This window comes from Euprymna scolopes, chromosome 12 (genome assembly GCF_053919585.1).
Source record: "Euprymna scolopes isolate OS-2025 chromosome 12, ASM5391958v1, whole genome shotgun sequence".
NCBI lineage: Eukaryota > Metazoa > Mollusca > Cephalopoda > Sepiida > Sepiolidae > Euprymna > Euprymna scolopes.
In genome coordinates, this window is record NC_136493.1 from 11681005 (window position 1) to 11687811 (window position 6807).

The window sequence follows — 6807 nt, forward strand, 5'->3', positions numbered from 1 at the left end:
TTTTCTCCCAAACTAAATCTCCAAAATTGGCTCATCCTTCAAATCTTCCTCACAAATTGGAACCCCTAAAAAGGGACCCAAAAAAAATTTTGCTGACCTACTGGATTGTTTCTATTACCTTATAGTGTTGGATGGTTTCTTGAAATATCTGGAAATATTAAAATGTGTTGCGGAGGTGTGCTGAAATTATGAAGGTGCCAATCGACTGTACAAAAAAAATAAATGAATAAAAGTAGACACAAGGTAAAGAGGTAACGGTAATAGCAAAGAAAGATGACAAACACATATGATTGAGACGATATGTATCGTGTTTTATTGTTTATTAAGAAAAAGGTACAATGTACGGCAATGGATTCAGGATCAGCAATAGTTTTTATGGGGTCAAAATAGAAAAAATCTTTCTACATTTTATACATTCATCTTAGTTTATTTTTAATTTTTAATCAGTTTATAAGCATGCCACGTTGGTACAGTGGTAACGTCACCAGCTTTGAATGATACAGTTTCGATTCTAGCTGATGGCACCTAAATACATTTTTGTATTTACTTTTAAAATCACGGCTCTACAATAATATATACGAAATATGGACAATTAAAAAAATCATATTTAAGTGTATTTTACGCCCGGCCAAAGCCAGGCGCCCCCTCCCCGCTAGTAAGTTTATAAAAGTAAATAAAGCCGTTGATTTTCGTCAAGCAGGAAGAATAACTTGACAGATACGTTACAGTCTATTAATTTTCCTATGAGATTGATGCACCAAAAATACCAAAAAAAACATCAACCAATAAAAACACTTGTTTTTATTGGTGTTTCTATTCAATTATTTCTGCTTAAAATAGATTTCCGCTGTCCACCTTACATTAAACAAATACATAGATGGATTTTTTTTTAAATCTTGCTCACACCCCAAATAAGATAAGACATATTACCCCTTGAATGTAAGGGGCTACTATTTTGGACCATGTTTACAGGGGACCATGTAAGAAGAGCAATATGTCGGTTTACATTACATTTAAACTTCTACATGTCAGTATAGTCAGGGAAACTGGAAGCAGAGAGAGAATTCCAAAGTCTAGCTATTTGAGGGAAGAAGCTATTAGAATAGAAGGCTTTCCGGCATCTAGGGATGTCTACAGTGAAGGGGTGAGATTTTGTTGCTAAACGGTTTGTCGGGAGGCGTATATATGTCAAGAGAGTACAAGTTCAATGAGTTAATCAGAGCACATTCCATTTAAAGTGGCCGGTCTGTATATATATATATATATATATATATATATATATATATATATATATATATATATATATATATATATATATATATATATTAGTCCTCGCGCGAAAGAGCAGGACACAAAATGTTTTAAATAATAATAGAAAAACAAAGACTTTCGCTAGCAAGGACTACTATTGACCGTAATCAGTTATACAGTCTTTTTGAAATTTTCATCTCTATTCTTCTCGTTATGTACTGAATATTTGTTAATGAAACCTATATGAAATATGTTCCTTATTTTAAAGATTTTCTATTCTGAAAGAAGTTTAAAAAAAATTAATCTAGAAAAGTTATTTTAAAGTTTTTGTTAAAAAAAATTCAGATTTTCTCATTATTCAGACCTGTATTACAAAGAGGGGATTGCAAAAAATGAATTGTGGTGTGAGGAGAAATACAAACTGAAACAGAGAATATTCAGACCTGTAATAATACAAAGAAGGGGTTGCAAAAATGAATTGTGGTGTAAGGAGAAATACAAACTGAAATAGAGAGAAGGATTGTTTTAAAATATAATCTTAAAAAGATAAGATACAAGTTAGAAAAGCATTTCATCCAAGGCATGAAAATTGTTAAACAAAATGTTTTTATTATAGACTTTAAAAATAAAGGTACAAGATTGAATTTGAAATTTATTAATTTTCAAAGTGCACTTTTATAAATTTTACAAAGTAAGGTATAAAAATTTAATTTAAATTGAATCAAAAAAAATTACCTTGGATTTATTTTATGTAATGTACATTTTGTTGCAATTTAAAAACATTATCTTTCATCTAGCAATTAATGATATAGATATAAAATTTTTAATTATTTTTTTTTTTAAGTGCAACAGAATGTACATTACATAAAATAAATCCAAGGTAATTTTTTGATTCAATTTAAATTAAATTTTTATACCTTACTTTGTAAAATTTATAAAAGTGCGCTTTGAAGATAAATGAATTTCAAATTGAATCTTGTATTTTTATTTTTAAAGCCTATAGTAAAAATGCTTTTCTAACTTTATATATATATATATATATATATATATATATATATATAATTAAAAAGGACTCAGGGTTTAAATAGATAGAAATAAGATTTAGTATTTTTTGAGAATAAGCAACAAAGTCGGAAAAAAAAATTTCCATTAAAAGCCAATGTTATCTACTTAATTTTCATGTCAATTTTAATTAAAAACAGTGGGTAATAGTGCATAAAATGAGACCCTAAGTTTCAAAGATGGCGGCAGGTCTGGAAGCACAAAATTGATACAATACTACTTTTTTTTTTGACATGGAGTTCACCACTTATCAAGGCTCAATGGCCACTCGGGGATAAGTGTTATTGTGTGTACAGTAATCAATGGGATAGTGTTGCAATAGTATTGGAGAATTGATAAGGTGTCATTACTTAGGGGGGCGGTTCATCCACTATTCTTCAAAACTGCTTATCTATATATTTAAGCAAAATATTAAGATTTTTTGTTGATATATTTTTTCTAGCATATTTACGGTTTTTTCCAAATATTATTACGTTTTCTTTTTGAAATGTAGTATATTTAAATATACTTTATTTACATATACTTTCTTTAAACCTGCGCAGTCTATTGTCGGAAATTTATCCTCTTTCAGATAAATTCGATGCAAAACTAGCCTGAAAAAATAAATAAAAGCATGGAATAAAAAAGGGGGGGGAATAAAGAATAATATAAGGGTCTTGTTTCCAAACGAAGAAGAGATTTTATTTACAATAAAGTTAGTTGCAAATTTTTCCTTTTGCGGGCATTAAATGCAAAGAACAAAGAACGCCAAGGTAACAATATATAATGAAAAAAATAACGCTGGTTCTTATAATGAAGATGTCGTATCCATAAATGAATACAGTATAATTCAAATAGTAGTTTCTAATCTCTCTCTCTCATATACAATAAATTTTAGGAACGTACTCACAAATTTATGGCGGTCAGGCATGTGCCTTTTTCTTTTTTTCTCATTTTAAAGTCCTTTAAAATTTCTCTCCTTCCATTTACGTACAAACCGTAGCCACATAAATAAGTCCTTAGAAGTTCGCTTTCAGCGCGTCCAGGTATTCTTGCCGGGCATTCTTCTTTGAAGGAGGCTCGTCAAAATTCCTTATCAGCGCCGGGCAATGAAACTACGTCCAATATCCTCGTCGCCGGAATTCCAAAAGAGGCCGAATTTCGCGCTGGGCTCGTGACGTCATCAAGGAGCTAGCATTGCTCTTTTCTTTAAATTAAAGGGAGTTTCGTACAAACCCAAAATATACGAAACTAAGAATTATAAAGGATACGAAATACAGAAAATCAAATATAAAAACCTGAATAAAAATATAAATGTAAACAGGGGGATGCACTATTGGTACAAAAAATTCCAACACTATTACGATCGTCGCCGATTTAAAAGATAGTATTTTTTTATAGTTAACTATAATTCAGGGGGGGGTTCATCCCCTTTAAAATAAAAATATATAAAAATACGTAAACTTTCTTTATCAATGGATTTTGTGTTTTTAATCGCATATCTTTTTTCATATTTTGTCAAATTGTTTAGATATTTCTATGCGATTAAAAACACAAAATCAATTGATAAAGAAAGTTTAGCTATTTTTATATATTTTTATTATAAGGAGGGTGAACAAAAAATAAACGTAAAATATAGTTAACTGTAATAAATAATATTTTTTTAAATCGGTGATAGTTGTAATAGACTGCGCAGGTTTAAATAAAGTATATGTAAATAAAATATATTTAAGTATAGTACATTTAAAAAAGAAAACGTAAATATGCTAGAAAAAATATATTAACAAAAAAAAATCTTAATATTTTGTCCAAATATCAATTCTGTGCTTCCATAACTCAATTGACAAACCTGCCACCATCTTTGAAAATTAGGGTCTCGTTTTATGTTTTACCTCGTTTTTTTTTTTTGGTTTTTTTTTTTTACTAAAATATAACAGCAGTTGAATTTTCGTAAGTTTTTGATATATTACTATTTTCGACATGATAATTAAGTACGTAATATTGTTTTTGCTTAGAATGACATATTTAAAAAGTGATTTGTTGGCTATAAATCAACAAGCACCTTATTTTTCTACTGGATCGTTTTTTGTAATTTTTGGAATTTATACTAATTTCGACATGATGCGTAAGTACGTAATAATGTTCCACCTGAAATGCGTTGGTTTAAAAGATCACCAATATATATAAACAAACACCAAATCAGACCCCACCCCCACACACACACAATTTTGTAAAATTATTGCGAAATAAAACTAACAGAAATTAAGGTTTTCATTTTCTTTTCTATTGTTGAAGTTGAACTTTAAAATGTCTCCCATGTTAATGGCTAACATTAGTTAAAATAACATTTAGAATTTCTTTAATTTTGTTTAGAAAATATTATTTAAAACAGATTTTAACATAAAATGAACGCTGAATATTTTGTTTGAGTTTGTCCGGTTTCAGCTCAATATTTAAAACTGTCCATAGAAGAAAATAAACAAAATAGTATAATATTCGGTGCAAGTACACTACAATAGCGAAATTCAATATTTTTAATATTGAATTTCAAAGCAAACCAATGTTACAATATATATCCAGAAATTACGAAACACGATAAGGTAGAAAAGATTATTAAAGAAAACATTTTTATACTTCTGACATGCCAATTAAGTAGATAATCTACTTATTTTTTTTCGTTTTCCGAATTGTGTTATTATAGTGTAGTTGCACTCAAACGACTTATTACGTACTTGTGTGTTAGGTAAAAAAAAAAAAAAAAAAAAAGGGCAGTAAACTCAAATTACACAAATTCATCCAGTATTTTTGTTATAAAATAATAAATAACCAAAGTTAAATGTCGAATTTTCCCATTGGCCATTTTTGTATCTTCATTAAAGTTAGTGGCAAAGAGACGTGACTCAAATTCATGAGTTAACAAAGCCCTCATCCTTCATGTTAAAAATGGATTCCAAAATTTGCAGAGGGGATGATTTGATTTGCTTTTATGAAAACAAAAATACTACATGGATTTGTGTAAATTTTAGTGTACAGTTTTTTTTAACCTAACAGGTAAGTACATAATAAAATTTTTGTGCAATTATAATTCTTTTTATATTAAGATAAAACTGAATAAGCACCATGTTTTTTTTTTTATATCAGAGGGAAAATATTTTTTTTCGTTTGTTACCTATTCCTTTTTTCAAAAAACATAAAATCAATGAGAAAGAGAGCGCCAAAAAGTGTGGCCTTCATTTTAACATCAAGATTCAGTGGAAAACACATGTGAAACGTATCCGCATTAGTCCACATTTCTCGAACAAAACCGCCATATTTTTTGCTGATTTTCCCAATATTGTGCTGAAGGTCTGCTGTAAAAATTTCAAAGTCCTGGTCGTCAGTACAACACAGTCCATCCAGAACGCAGGTTGGCCCTCGGATTTTCAGTACAACATCGTCATCTGGTGACACGACATCAAAATGAACAGCCATACAGCTTTTTGTTTGTTGGACTCGGCCTACAACCTGTCCGGCTGGGGCCTCAACCTCGATATGTAAAGAACAACAGTTAATGTCGGCGCAACAGTGAGCGCCCGCACAGCACTGAAATGGGCGGACCACTCTCATCACTTCCCTTCCAAAGTTGTCCCAGATATGCATCACAAATCCACGCTTATTCTTGCAGCAGTATCTCTCACAGAATTCTGATTCTTCAGTCGCCACATACACTTGTTGGTTCAGGCAGTTTGTAATCCTGTATTTGTTCACACACTCGATATTTGTAAAGGCTTCAAGTAGTTCGACCCGTTGGTCTACGATCATCTGATCGACGCCCATTAAATATTCCAAACCCGGCGGGCAGTTAATGTTAGGTATGTTTATATGCATGGGTATTTGCATCATTTGCTGGCCTTGGGGGTAGTACAACCCATCTGGAGTTCCTAACAGCGGGCTAAAAACAGTACTATTTTCGGCTGTGTATTCTTCAGCCGATAGTTGTAACTGTTCATAACTTGAAGGATTCTCTTGTATTCCGGTTGGCTGCAGAGTAACAGCATCCATTGTTCTTATGTGAAGTGAAGAAGTTTTAACAATTTAGGCGCAGACGACTTATGGACCGAGCAGCTCAGAGTAAACAAAATAAAATGAAAGTTTATAAAGTTTTGTTAATATTGTGCGTAGCAATTCGTTTTACAGGTGTGGTTCGATTCATGCGACCTGATTTACAAAACGGGTTTTGTTATTCCAACTGCGCAGTGAGCATTGTGAGTGAGTGGTTAACGATACGGACAAAAAAATATTTTAATGAGATGTGCTCTGATGAACCTGTTGCAGGGAAGGAGGTGTGAAGTGTGGATGTGCCAATCGACTGTACAACTAATAAAAGTAGACGCAAGCCAAAAAGGTAACAGCAACAGCAGAGAAGGATGACAAACGCAGATGTTTGATTAAAGGTGTGTTTTATTGTTTACCAAGAAAAAGGTAAAATGCCCGCCAATGGAGATCAGGATCAGCCGAAGTAAGAACGAGCGTCTT

At 31.4% G+C, this 6807-nt stretch overlaps 1 long non-coding RNA gene and 1 pseudogene across 2 annotated transcripts in view; both read right to left on the reverse strand.

Annotated features, from left to right (window-relative positions):
- LOC145291184 (uncharacterized) overlaps nucleotides 1–2156 on the reverse strand; it is a 21139-nt gene extending 18983 nt beyond the window's left edge. The window contains exon 1 of the long non-coding RNA XR_013869346.1: nucleotides 1616–2156. This is a non-coding gene — a long non-coding RNA (uncharacterized LOC145291184). The remainder of the gene's footprint in view (nucleotides 1–1615) is intronic.
- A 2032-nt stretch (nucleotides 2157–4188) lies between these two features.
- On the reverse strand, nucleotides 4189–6582 carry LOC145291185 (phospholipid scramblase 1 pseudogene; annotated as a pseudogene). Its single transcript, XR_013869347.1, has one exon. The product of XR_013869347.1 is annotated as a phospholipid scramblase 1 pseudogene (transcript).
- Between the last annotated feature and the right edge of the window lie 225 nt (nucleotides 6583–6807).